The sequence below is a fragment of the Pseudophryne corroboree genome, chromosome 3 (genome assembly GCF_028390025.1).
Source record: "Pseudophryne corroboree isolate aPseCor3 chromosome 3, aPseCor3.hap2, whole genome shotgun sequence".
Lineage (NCBI taxonomy): Eukaryota > Metazoa > Chordata > Amphibia > Anura > Myobatrachidae > Pseudophryne > Pseudophryne corroboree.
Window position 1 is genome coordinate 117,363,155 of NC_086446.1, and position 9,394 is coordinate 117,372,548.

Consider the following 9,394-nt stretch of genomic DNA (forward strand, 5'->3'; position numbering starts at 1 on the left):
TTCCAATCCCACCCGTTGTAATGGTCTATAACCCCATCTATGATCAGCTTCATATCTTCTTGAGTATAGCTGCGTCCTGTGCAAGCCTTTTTCAAGTAAGCTATGCAGCCGTCAGGTGCAACAGTGGGTTTGGGACAGTTCTTAACAATTCTGTCTAAATCCTCTATTTCAATGGGTTTCTTTAACAACTGATCCCCTACTGTCATGAAGGGCAGGTGGGTGGCGACACCGAGGAAACCAGTGCCGGATCGCGTTGTGGAGGGGGTGAGAGGGTTGTCAGTAGCAATAGTTAAGTCAGCGTTGCGGCGGGAGGCGGTTTGTCTGTTAGGAGTAGGGGCACTAGGGGCGGGGGTGGTTACGTCTATGTGGAGGGTACTGTCAGGGGGGGCTATTCCTCCTGAGCCTCCTTCTCCTTCCCCTTCCCCTCCTCCCCCTCCCCTTTGCATCGGCATTCGTGACAAAGCAACTGAGCCTCCTTCTCCTTCCCCTTCCCCTCCTCCCCCTCCCCTTTGCATCGGAATTCGTGACAAAGCAACTGCAGCTAAAAGATCTGTGTCTTTTAAGGAGGGGTATAGGGGACTGTAGGGCGGAGGAGAAGAGTTTTTCAGAAACTTGTTGCTTCTAAATTCCTCAGCTTTGTGTAGTCGGGAAGTTACAGATTTTATTCTACGCTGTTTCTGCTTGATATTTTTGTCATACCAATGAGGTGCTATCGTGAGCCATTGCTCTCCTCCAGCACGCATATATGTCATGTCCCATTGTGGGTCATGATCATACCACGGCCAGGCTTCCTTGTCTCCCAGACAAAGCCCTTTGATCATGTCCATATAAAATGGATAATTAATACCATCACGGGGGAATGGGCTGGGGCTGCCAACTTTCTCTGTCCACCCCGCTAAGTTATCTACCCAAGGGTTAACTAGATAATAATCTGTGGTGGAGTTACGGGCTACATACTCCTTACATGTCTCTCCTGGTAAAGGTGGAGGATAAATGACTGTCTTACTCTGACCCCCTCCCATAGTAAAGAATACAATCTACACCAGCTTTCTACGCAATTTCTACAACAACTTATAACAACTGTCTATGCAATATCACAACAAAAATACGTTCTATGCAATTTCACAACAAAAACTTTCTATGCATGCATTAGCTAACACCAGTTAATTAGTCATTGACAATATCACAATATTATCTGTATAATGAGAACATGAAATCTTTTGACGGGTACGCTTACCTTCGTACAAGATGTCAGAAAAATACAGCGTTTTAAACAGGAAGCAAGAAAAGAGTTTTGAGTAAAGATATCTGGCAGACGAAAACTTACCAGCCGTCTGAACCAAATATAAGAACTTATCTCACTACAACATACAAGAATATATATATAGACGATCAGATCGAGGTATAATCTACGTTATGTATAGACCCCAGGTCTATATATTTTTTTTTTTTTTTTAAGTATCCCAGATACTAACGTCTTTGGAGAATTGCGCTTGGACTCCTGGTCCTTTCTCAGACGTATCTTTAAGTCCCAGACATTAAAGATTCTATGGTATCCCTGATACCTGTTTTATGTTTTTACATAAAACTTCGTAATATTAAGTCCCGGACTTAAATATTACCTTGTCACGTGTTCCCGGAACACTGACACGGATTCAGCTTCAGTGTATGACCGCAATCCTGTATGGCAAAGATAGACAATAAATTCTCTATTTTTACCATTCAGGGACGATCACTGAATCCCGGACATAGAGCTCCCAGCTGAAAGGATCCCTACCTCTCTTTGATTACCTCGATGTGATGGCCACTGACGTCAGTGAGAGCAATCCTTAACGTTACAGATAATACACGACACCATGTAGTTAAGAATCACTCTGTTTATTTAATAAATTACAGCGTACTATATAGAAGAGAAACATGGGTGTATACAATATGTGCAAGCATATGATTGGATAAATAGAAGTAGCATACGACATTACATGCGGGATATTTTAGTAACACACAGAAGTAACAGTTTTGATCTAGTATGTAATTGTCCTTGAAGATAAGACACACAGAAGCCTTATATTATATGAAGAGACAAAGGCATCTTGTAGAGAGTGCGTACGTGTCTATTCAAACACATAACAATTCATATAGCATGTTTAACCCTTCATGGTTCATAAATGAATATGTTTGAAAATGGAATGCATCAACAGAACGGTGTTGGCAGTATAAAAATATCTACAGCACCTTGTATTCCCAGGTGGTCTCCCATCCAAGTGCTAACCAGGCCCAACACTGCTTAGCTTCCAAGATCAGATGAGATTGGGCGTATCCAGTGTGGTGTGGCTGTAGATGAGCTTTGTGGTTTCTGTTAGAACTTTTCTACTTCTAACTACTGGTTCATAAATGAATACATTTGAAAATGGAATGCATCAACAGAACGGTGTTGGCAGTATAAAAATATCTACAGCACCTTGTATTCCCAGGTGGTCTCCCATCCAAGTACTAACCAGGCCCAACACTGCTTAGCTTCCAAGATCAGATGAGATTGGGCGTATACAGTGTGGTGTTGCTGTAGATGAACTTTCTGGTTTCTGTAAGAACTTTTCTACTTCTAACTACTGGTTCATAAATGAATACGTTTGAAAATGGAATGCATCAACAGAACGGTGTTGGCAGTATAAAAATATCTACAGCACCTTGTATTCCCAGGTGGTCTCCCATCCAAGTACTAACCAGGCCCAACACTGCTTAGCTTCCAAGATCAGATGAGATTGGGCGTATCCAGTGTGGTGTGGCTGTAGATGAACTTTGTGGTTTCTGTTAGAACTTTTCTACTTCTAACTACTGGTTCATAAATGAATACGTTTTAAAAATGAAAGCATCAACAGAACGGTGTTGGCAGTATAAAATTATCTACAGCACCTTGTATTCCCAGGTAGTCTCCCATCCAAGTACTAACCAGTCCCAACACTGCTTAGCTTCCTACATCAGATGAGATTGGGCGTATCCAGTGTGGTGTGGCTGTAGATAAGCTTTATGGTTTCTGTTAGAACTTTTCTACTTCTAACTACTGGTTCATAAATGAATAAGTTTGAAAATGGAATGCATCAACAGAACGGTGTTGGCAGTATAAAAATATCTACAGCACCTTGTATTCCCAGGTGGTCTCCCATCCAAGTACTACCCAGGCCCAACACTGCTTAGTTTCCAAGATCAGATGAGATTGGGCGTATCCAGTGTGGTGTGGCTGTAGATGAACTTTCTGGTTTCTGTTAGAACTTTTCTACTTCTAACTACTGGTTCATAAATGAATACGTTTGAAAATGGAATGCATCAACAGAACGGTGTTGGTAGTATAAAAATATCTACAGCACCTTGTATTCCCAGGTGGTCTCCCATCCAAGTACTAACCAGGCCCAACACTGCTTAGCTTCCAAGATCAGATGAGATTGGGCGTATCCAGTGTGGTGTGGCTGTAGATGAGCTTTATGGTTTCTGTTAGAACTTTTCTACTTCTAACTACTGGTTCATAAATGAATACATTTGAAAATGGAATGCATCAACAGAACGGTGTTGGCAGTATAAAAATATCTACAGCACCTTGTATTCCCAGGTGGTCTCCCATCCAAGTACTAACCAGGCCCAACACTGCTTAGCTTCCAAGATCAGATGAGATTGGGCGTATACAGTGTGGTGTTGCTGTAGATGAACTTTCTGGTTTCTGTTAGAACTTTTCTACTTCTAACTACTGGTTCATAAATGAATACGTTTGAAAATGGAATGCATCAACAGAACGGTGTTGGCAGTATAAAAATATCTACAGCACCTTGTATTCCCAGGTGGTCTCCCATCCAAGTACTAACCAGGCCCAACACTGCTTAGCTTCCAAGATCAGATGAGATTGGGCGTATCCAGTGTGGTGTGGCTGTAGATGAACGTTGTGGTTTCTGTTAGAACTTTTCTACTTCTAACTACTGGTTCATAAATGAATACGTTTTAAAATGGAATGCATCAACAGAACAGTGTTGGCAGTATAAAATTATCTACAGCACCTTGTATTCCCAGGTAGTCTCCCATCCAAGTACTAACCAGTCCCAACACTGCTTAGCTTCCTAGATCAGATGAGATTGGGCGTATCCAGTGTGGTGTTGCTGTAGATAAGCTTTATGGTTTCTGTTAGAACTTTTCTACTTCTAACTACTGGTTCATAAATGAATAAGTTTGAAAATGGAATGCATCAACAGAACGGTGTTGGCAGTATAAAAATATCTACAGCACCTTGTATTCCCAGGTGGTCTCCCATCCAAGTACTACGCAGGCCCAACACTGCTTAGTTTCCAAGATCAGATGAGATTGGGCGTATCCAGTGTGGTGTGGCTGTAGATGAACTTTCTGGTTTCTGTTAGAACTTTTCTACTTCTAACTACTGGTTCATAAATGAATACGTTTGAAAATGGAATGCATCAACAGAACAGTGTTGGTAGTATAAAAATATCTACAGCACCTTGTATTCCCAGGTGGTCTCCCATCCAAGTACTAACCAGGCCCAACACTGCTTAGCTTCCAAGATCAGATGAGATTGGGCGTATCCAGTGTGATGTGGCTGTAGATGAGCTTTATGGTTTCTGTTAGAACTTTTCTACTTCTAACTACTGGTTCATAAATGAATAAGTTTGAAAATGGAATGCATCAACAGAACGGTGTTGGCAGTATAAAAATATCTACAGAACCTTGTATTCCCAGGTGGTCTCCCATCCAAGTACTAACCAGGCCCAACACTGCTTAGCTTCCAAGATCAGATGAGATTGGGCGTATACAGTGTGGTGTTGCTGTAGATGAACTTTCTGGTTTCTGTTAGAACTTTTCTACTTCTAACTACTGGTTCATAAATGAATACGTTTGAAAATGGAATGCATCAACAGAACGGTGTTGGCGGTATAAAAATATCTGCAGCACCTTGTATTCCCAGGTGGTCTCCCATCCAAGTACTAACCAGGCCCAACACTGCTTAGCTTCCAAGATCAGATGAGATTGGGCGTATCCAGTGTGGTGTGGCTGTAGATGAACTTTGTGGTTTCTGTTAGAACTTTTCTACTTCTAACTACTGGTTCATAAATGAATACGTTTTAAAATGGAATGCATCAACAGAACGGTGTTGGCAGTATAAAATTATCTACGGCACCTTGTATTCCCAGGTAGTCTCCCATCCAAGTACTAACCAGTCCCAACACTGCTTAGCTTCCTAGATCAGATGAGATTGGGCGTATCCAGTGTGGTGTGGCTGTAGATAAGCTTTATGGTTTCTGTTAGAACTTTTCTACTTCTAACTACTGGTTCATAAATGAATATGTTTTAAAATGGAATGCATCAACAGAACGGTGTTGGCAGTATAAAATTATCTACAGCAACTTGTATTCCCAGGTGGTCTCCCATCCAAGTACTACCCAGGCCCAACACTGCTTAGTTTCCAAGATCAGATGAGATTGGGCGTATCCAGTGTGGTGTGGCTGTAGATGAACTTTCTGGTTTCTGTTAGAACTTTTCTACTTCTAACTACTGGTTCATAAATGAATACGTTTGAAAATGGAATGCATCAACAGAACGGTGTTGGTAGTATAAAAATATCTACAGCACCTTGTATTCCCAGGTGGTCTCCCATCCAAGTACTAACCAGGCCCAACACTGCTTAGCTTCCAAGATCAGATGAGATTGGGCGTATCCAGTGTGGTGTGGCTGTAGATGGGCTTTATGGTTTCTGTTTGAACTTTTCTACTTCTAACTACTGGTTCATAAATGAATACGTTTGAAAATGGAATGCATCAACAGAACGGTGTTGGTAGTATAAAAATATCTACAGCACCTTGTATTCCCAAGTGGTCTCCCATCCAAGTACTAACCAGGCCCAACACTGCTTAGCTTCCAAGATCAGATGAGATTGGGCGTATCCAGTGTGGTGTGGCTGTAGATGAGCTTTATGGTTTCTATTAGAACTTTTCTACTTCTAACTACTGGTTCATAAATGAATACGTTTGAAAATGGAATGCATCAACAGAACGGTGTTGGTAGTATAAAAATATCTACAGCACCTTGTATTCCCAGGTGGTCTCCCATCCAAGTACTAACCAGGCCCAACACTGCTTAGCTTCCAAGATCAGATGAGATTGGGCGTATCCAGTGTGGTGTGGCTGTAGATGAGCTTTATGGTTTCTGTTAGAACTTTTCAACTTCTAACTACTGGTTCATAAATGAATACATTTGAAAATGGAATGCATCAACAGAACGGTGTTGGCAGTATAAAAATATCTACAGCACCTTGTATTCCCAGGTGGTCTCCCATCCAAGTACTAACCAGGCCCAACACTGCTTAGCTTCCAAGATCAGATGAGATTGGGCGTATACAGTGTGGTGTTGCTGTAGATGAACTTTCTGGTTTCTGTTAGAACTTTTCTACTTCTAACTACTGGTTCATAAATGAATACGTTTGAAAATGGAATGCATCAACAGAACGGTGTTGGCAGTATAAAAATATCTACAGCACCTTGTATTCCCAGGTGGTCTCCCATCCAAGTACTAACCAGGCCCAACACTGCTTAGCTTCCAAGATCAGATGGGATTGGGCGTATCCAGTGTGGTGTGGCTGTAGATGAACGTTGTGGTTTCTGTTAGAACTTTTCTACTTCTAACTACTGGTTCATAAATGAATACGTTTTAAAATGGAATGCATCAACAGAACAGTGTTGGCAGTATAAAATTATCTACAGCACCTTGTATTCCCAGGTAGTCTCCCATCCAAGTACTAACCAGTCCCAACACTGCTTAGCTTCCTAGATCAGATGAGATTGGGCGTATCCAGTGTGGTGTGGCTGTAGATAAGCTTTATGGTTTCTGTTAGAACTTTTCTACTTCTAACTACTGGTTCATAAATGAATAAGTTTGAAAATGGAATGCATCAACAGAACGGTGTTGGCAGTATAAAAATATCTACAGCACCTTGTATTCCCAGGTGGTCTCCCATCCAAGTACTAACCAGGCCCAACACTGCTTAGCTTCCAAGATCAGATGAGATTGGGCATATCCAGTGTGGTGTGGCTGTAGAAGAGCTTTATGGTTTCTGTTAGTACTTTTCTACTTCTAACTACTGGTTCATAAATTAATACGTTTGAAAATGGAATGCATCAACAGAACGGTGTTGGTAGTATAAAAATATCTACTGCACCTTGTATTCCCAAGTGGTCTCCCATCCAAGTACTAACCAGGCCCAACACTGCTTAGCTTCCAAGATCAGATGAGATTGGGCGTATCCAGTGTGGTGTGGCTGTAGATGAGCTTTGTGGTTTCTGTTAGAACTTTTCTACTTCTAACTACTGGTTCATAAATGAATACGTTTTAAAATGGAATGCATCAACAGAACGGTGTTGGCAGTATAAAAATATCTACAGCACCTTGTGTTCCCAGGTGGTCTCCCATCCAAGTACTAACCAGGCCCAACACTGCTTAGCTTCCAAGATCAGATGAGATTGGGCGTATCCAGTGTGGTGTTGCTGTAGATGAACTTTCTGGTTTCTGTTAGAACTTTTCTACTTCTAACTACTGGTTCATAAATGAATACGTTTGAAAATGGAATGCATCAACAGAACGGTGTTGGCAGTATAAAAATATCTACAGCACCTTGTATTCCCAGGTGGTCTCCCATCCAAGTACTAACCAGGCCCAACACTGCTTAGCTTCCAAAATCAGATGAGATTGGGCATATCCAGTGTGGTGTGGCTGTAGAAGAGCTTTATGGTTTCTGTTAGTACTTTTCTACTTCTAACTACTGGTTCATAAATTAATACGTTTGAAAATGGAATGCATCAACAGAACGGTGTTGGTAGTATAAAAATATCTACTGCACCTTGTATTCCCAAGTGGTCTCCCATCCAAGTACTAACCAGGTCCAACACTGCTTAGCTTCCAAGATCAGATGAGATTGGGCGTATCCAGTGTGGTGTGGCTGTAGATGAGCTTTGTGGTTTCTGTTTGAACTTTTCTACTTGTAAGTACTGGTTCATAAATGAATACGTTTGAAAATTGAATGCATCAACAGAACGGTGTTGGCAGTATAAAAATATCTACAGCACCTTGTATTCCCAGGTGGTCTCCCATCCAAGTACTAACCAGGCCCAACACTGCTTAGCTTCCAAGATCAGATGAGATTGGGCGTATCCAGTGTGGTGTGGCTGTAGATGAGCTTTGTGGTTTCTGTTAGAACTTTTCTACTTCTAACTACTGGTTCATAAATGAACACGTTTGAAAATGGAATGCATCAACAGAACGGTGTTGGCAGTATAAAAATATCTACAGCACCTTGTATTCCCAGGTGGTCTCCCATCCAAGTACTAACCAGGCCCAACACTGCTTAGCTTCCAAGATCAGATGAGATTGGGCGTATCCAGTGTGGTGTGGCTGTAGATAAACTTTGTGGTTTCTGTTAGAACTTTTCTACTTCTAACTACTGGTTCATAAATGAATACGTTTTAAAATGGAATGCATCAACAGAACGGTGTTGGCAGTATAAAATTATCTACAGCACCTTATATTCCCAGGTGATCTCCCATCCAAGTACTAACCAGGCCCAACACTGCTTAGCTTCCAAGATCAGATGAGATTGGGCGTATCCAGTGTGGTGTGGCTGTAGATGAGCTTTATGGTTTCTGTTAGAACTTTTCTACTTCTAACTACTGGTTCATAAATGAATACGTTTGAAAATGGAATGCATCAACAGAACGGTGTTGGCAGTATAAAAATATCTACAGCACCTTGTATTCCCAGGTGGTCTCCCATCCAAGTACTAACCAGGCCCAACACTGCTTAGCTTCCAAGATCAGATGAGATTGGGCGTATCCAGTGTGGTGTGGCTGTAGATGAGCTTTGTGGTTTTTGTTAGAACTTTTCTACTTCTAACTACTGGTTCATAAATGAATACGTTTGAAAATGGAATGCATCAACAGAACGGTGTTGGCAGTATAAAAATATCTACAGCACCTTGTATTCCCAGGTGGTCTCCCATCCAAGTACTAACCAGGCCCAACACTGCTTAGCTTCCAAGATCAGATGAGATTGGGCGTATCCAGTGTGGTGTGGCTGTAGATGAACTTTGTGGTTTCTGTTAGAACTTTTCTACTTCTAACTACTGGTTCATAAATGAATACGTTTTAAAATGGAATGCATCAACAGAACAGTGTTGGCAGTATAAAATTATCTACAGCACCTTGTATTCCCAGGTGGTCTCCCATCCAAGTACTAACCAGACCCAACACTGCTTAGCTTCCAAGATCAGATGAGATTGGGCGTATCCAGTGTGGTGTGGCTGTAGATGAGCTTTATGGTTTCTGTTAGAACTTTTCTACTTCTAACTACTGGTTCA

At 41.5% G+C, this 9,394-nt stretch overlaps 28 non-coding genes and 4 pseudogenes across 28 annotated transcripts; all 32 read right to left on the reverse strand.

Moving 5' to 3' along the window:
* Positions 1-2,220: 2,220 nt before the first annotated feature.
* On the reverse strand, positions 2,221-2,339 carry LOC135068442 (5S ribosomal RNA). Its single transcript, XR_010254643.1, has one exon. It is a non-coding gene; the product is annotated as a 5S ribosomal RNA (ribosomal RNA).
* A 107-nt stretch (positions 2,340-2,446) lies between these two features.
* LOC135062072 (5S ribosomal RNA) lies at positions 2,447-2,565 on the reverse strand. The gene has a single exon (XR_010248431.1). It is a non-coding gene; the product is annotated as a 5S ribosomal RNA (ribosomal RNA).
* A 107-nt stretch (positions 2,566-2,672) lies between these two features.
* On the reverse strand, positions 2,673-2,791 carry LOC134900446 (5S ribosomal RNA). The gene has a single exon (XR_010173956.1). It is a non-coding gene; the product is annotated as a 5S ribosomal RNA (ribosomal RNA).
* Positions 2,792-2,898: 107 nt separating this feature from the next.
* On the reverse strand, positions 2,899-3,017 carry LOC134895337 (5S ribosomal RNA; annotated as a pseudogene).
* A 107-nt stretch (positions 3,018-3,124) lies between these two features.
* On the reverse strand, positions 3,125-3,243 carry LOC135062890 (5S ribosomal RNA). Its single transcript, XR_010249232.1, has one exon. It is a non-coding gene; the product is annotated as a 5S ribosomal RNA (ribosomal RNA).
* Positions 3,244-3,350: 107 nt separating this feature from the next.
* Positions 3,351-3,469, reverse strand: LOC134900447 (5S ribosomal RNA). Its single transcript, XR_010173957.1, has one exon. It is a non-coding gene; the product is annotated as a 5S ribosomal RNA (ribosomal RNA).
* A 107-nt stretch (positions 3,470-3,576) lies between these two features.
* On the reverse strand, positions 3,577-3,695 carry LOC135062073 (5S ribosomal RNA). Its single transcript, XR_010248432.1, has one exon. It is a non-coding gene; the product is annotated as a 5S ribosomal RNA (ribosomal RNA).
* A 107-nt stretch (positions 3,696-3,802) lies between these two features.
* On the reverse strand, positions 3,803-3,921 carry LOC134900448 (5S ribosomal RNA). The gene has a single exon (XR_010173958.1). It is a non-coding gene; the product is annotated as a 5S ribosomal RNA (ribosomal RNA).
* A 107-nt stretch (positions 3,922-4,028) lies between these two features.
* LOC134893809 (5S ribosomal RNA) lies at positions 4,029-4,147 on the reverse strand (annotated as a pseudogene).
* A 107-nt stretch (positions 4,148-4,254) lies between these two features.
* On the reverse strand, positions 4,255-4,373 carry LOC135069102 (5S ribosomal RNA). Its single transcript, XR_010255292.1, has one exon. It is a non-coding gene; the product is annotated as a 5S ribosomal RNA (ribosomal RNA).
* Positions 4,374-4,480: 107 nt separating this feature from the next.
* LOC135061204 (5S ribosomal RNA) lies at positions 4,481-4,599 on the reverse strand. The gene has a single exon (XR_010247593.1). It is a non-coding gene; the product is annotated as a 5S ribosomal RNA (ribosomal RNA).
* Positions 4,600-4,706: 107 nt separating this feature from the next.
* LOC134885203 (5S ribosomal RNA) lies at positions 4,707-4,825 on the reverse strand. The gene has a single exon (XR_010169324.1). It is a non-coding gene; the product is annotated as a 5S ribosomal RNA (ribosomal RNA).
* Positions 4,826-4,932: 107 nt separating this feature from the next.
* On the reverse strand, positions 4,933-5,051 carry LOC135063406 (5S ribosomal RNA). The gene has a single exon (XR_010249739.1). It is a non-coding gene; the product is annotated as a 5S ribosomal RNA (ribosomal RNA).
* A 107-nt stretch (positions 5,052-5,158) lies between these two features.
* On the reverse strand, positions 5,159-5,277 carry LOC134894428 (5S ribosomal RNA; annotated as a pseudogene).
* A 107-nt stretch (positions 5,278-5,384) lies between these two features.
* LOC135070228 (5S ribosomal RNA) lies at positions 5,385-5,503 on the reverse strand. The gene has a single exon (XR_010256399.1). It is a non-coding gene; the product is annotated as a 5S ribosomal RNA (ribosomal RNA).
* Positions 5,504-5,610: 107 nt separating this feature from the next.
* LOC134900449 (5S ribosomal RNA) lies at positions 5,611-5,729 on the reverse strand. Its single transcript, XR_010173959.1, has one exon. It is a non-coding gene; the product is annotated as a 5S ribosomal RNA (ribosomal RNA).
* A 107-nt stretch (positions 5,730-5,836) lies between these two features.
* LOC134901223 (5S ribosomal RNA) lies at positions 5,837-5,955 on the reverse strand. Its single transcript, XR_010174714.1, has one exon. It is a non-coding gene; the product is annotated as a 5S ribosomal RNA (ribosomal RNA).
* Positions 5,956-6,062: 107 nt separating this feature from the next.
* LOC134900450 (5S ribosomal RNA) lies at positions 6,063-6,181 on the reverse strand. Its single transcript, XR_010173960.1, has one exon. It is a non-coding gene; the product is annotated as a 5S ribosomal RNA (ribosomal RNA).
* Positions 6,182-6,288: 107 nt separating this feature from the next.
* On the reverse strand, positions 6,289-6,407 carry LOC135062074 (5S ribosomal RNA). The gene has a single exon (XR_010248433.1). It is a non-coding gene; the product is annotated as a 5S ribosomal RNA (ribosomal RNA).
* Positions 6,408-6,514: 107 nt separating this feature from the next.
* On the reverse strand, positions 6,515-6,633 carry LOC135062978 (5S ribosomal RNA). Its single transcript, XR_010249319.1, has one exon. It is a non-coding gene; the product is annotated as a 5S ribosomal RNA (ribosomal RNA).
* A 107-nt stretch (positions 6,634-6,740) lies between these two features.
* On the reverse strand, positions 6,741-6,859 carry LOC134892237 (5S ribosomal RNA; annotated as a pseudogene).
* A 107-nt stretch (positions 6,860-6,966) lies between these two features.
* On the reverse strand, positions 6,967-7,085 carry LOC135064544 (5S ribosomal RNA). Its single transcript, XR_010250851.1, has one exon. It is a non-coding gene; the product is annotated as a 5S ribosomal RNA (ribosomal RNA).
* A 107-nt stretch (positions 7,086-7,192) lies between these two features.
* On the reverse strand, positions 7,193-7,311 carry LOC135066021 (5S ribosomal RNA). Its single transcript, XR_010252283.1, has one exon. It is a non-coding gene; the product is annotated as a 5S ribosomal RNA (ribosomal RNA).
* Positions 7,312-7,418: 107 nt separating this feature from the next.
* Positions 7,419-7,537, reverse strand: LOC135061179 (5S ribosomal RNA). The gene has a single exon (XR_010247569.1). It is a non-coding gene; the product is annotated as a 5S ribosomal RNA (ribosomal RNA).
* Positions 7,538-7,644: 107 nt separating this feature from the next.
* Positions 7,645-7,763, reverse strand: LOC134885015 (5S ribosomal RNA). Its single transcript, XR_010169144.1, has one exon. It is a non-coding gene; the product is annotated as a 5S ribosomal RNA (ribosomal RNA).
* Positions 7,764-7,870: 107 nt separating this feature from the next.
* On the reverse strand, positions 7,871-7,989 carry LOC135070499 (5S ribosomal RNA). The gene has a single exon (XR_010256662.1). It is a non-coding gene; the product is annotated as a 5S ribosomal RNA (ribosomal RNA).
* A 107-nt stretch (positions 7,990-8,096) lies between these two features.
* On the reverse strand, positions 8,097-8,215 carry LOC134900452 (5S ribosomal RNA). Its single transcript, XR_010173961.1, has one exon. It is a non-coding gene; the product is annotated as a 5S ribosomal RNA (ribosomal RNA).
* A 107-nt stretch (positions 8,216-8,322) lies between these two features.
* Positions 8,323-8,441, reverse strand: LOC134900453 (5S ribosomal RNA). The gene has a single exon (XR_010173962.1). It is a non-coding gene; the product is annotated as a 5S ribosomal RNA (ribosomal RNA).
* Positions 8,442-8,548: 107 nt separating this feature from the next.
* On the reverse strand, positions 8,549-8,667 carry LOC135065855 (5S ribosomal RNA). The gene has a single exon (XR_010252125.1). It is a non-coding gene; the product is annotated as a 5S ribosomal RNA (ribosomal RNA).
* A 107-nt stretch (positions 8,668-8,774) lies between these two features.
* Positions 8,775-8,893, reverse strand: LOC134900454 (5S ribosomal RNA). Its single transcript, XR_010173963.1, has one exon. It is a non-coding gene; the product is annotated as a 5S ribosomal RNA (ribosomal RNA).
* A 107-nt stretch (positions 8,894-9,000) lies between these two features.
* On the reverse strand, positions 9,001-9,119 carry LOC134900455 (5S ribosomal RNA). The gene has a single exon (XR_010173964.1). It is a non-coding gene; the product is annotated as a 5S ribosomal RNA (ribosomal RNA).
* Positions 9,120-9,226: 107 nt separating this feature from the next.
* On the reverse strand, positions 9,227-9,345 carry LOC135062217 (5S ribosomal RNA). The gene has a single exon (XR_010248571.1). It is a non-coding gene; the product is annotated as a 5S ribosomal RNA (ribosomal RNA).
* Between the last annotated feature and the right edge of the window lie 49 nt (positions 9,346-9,394).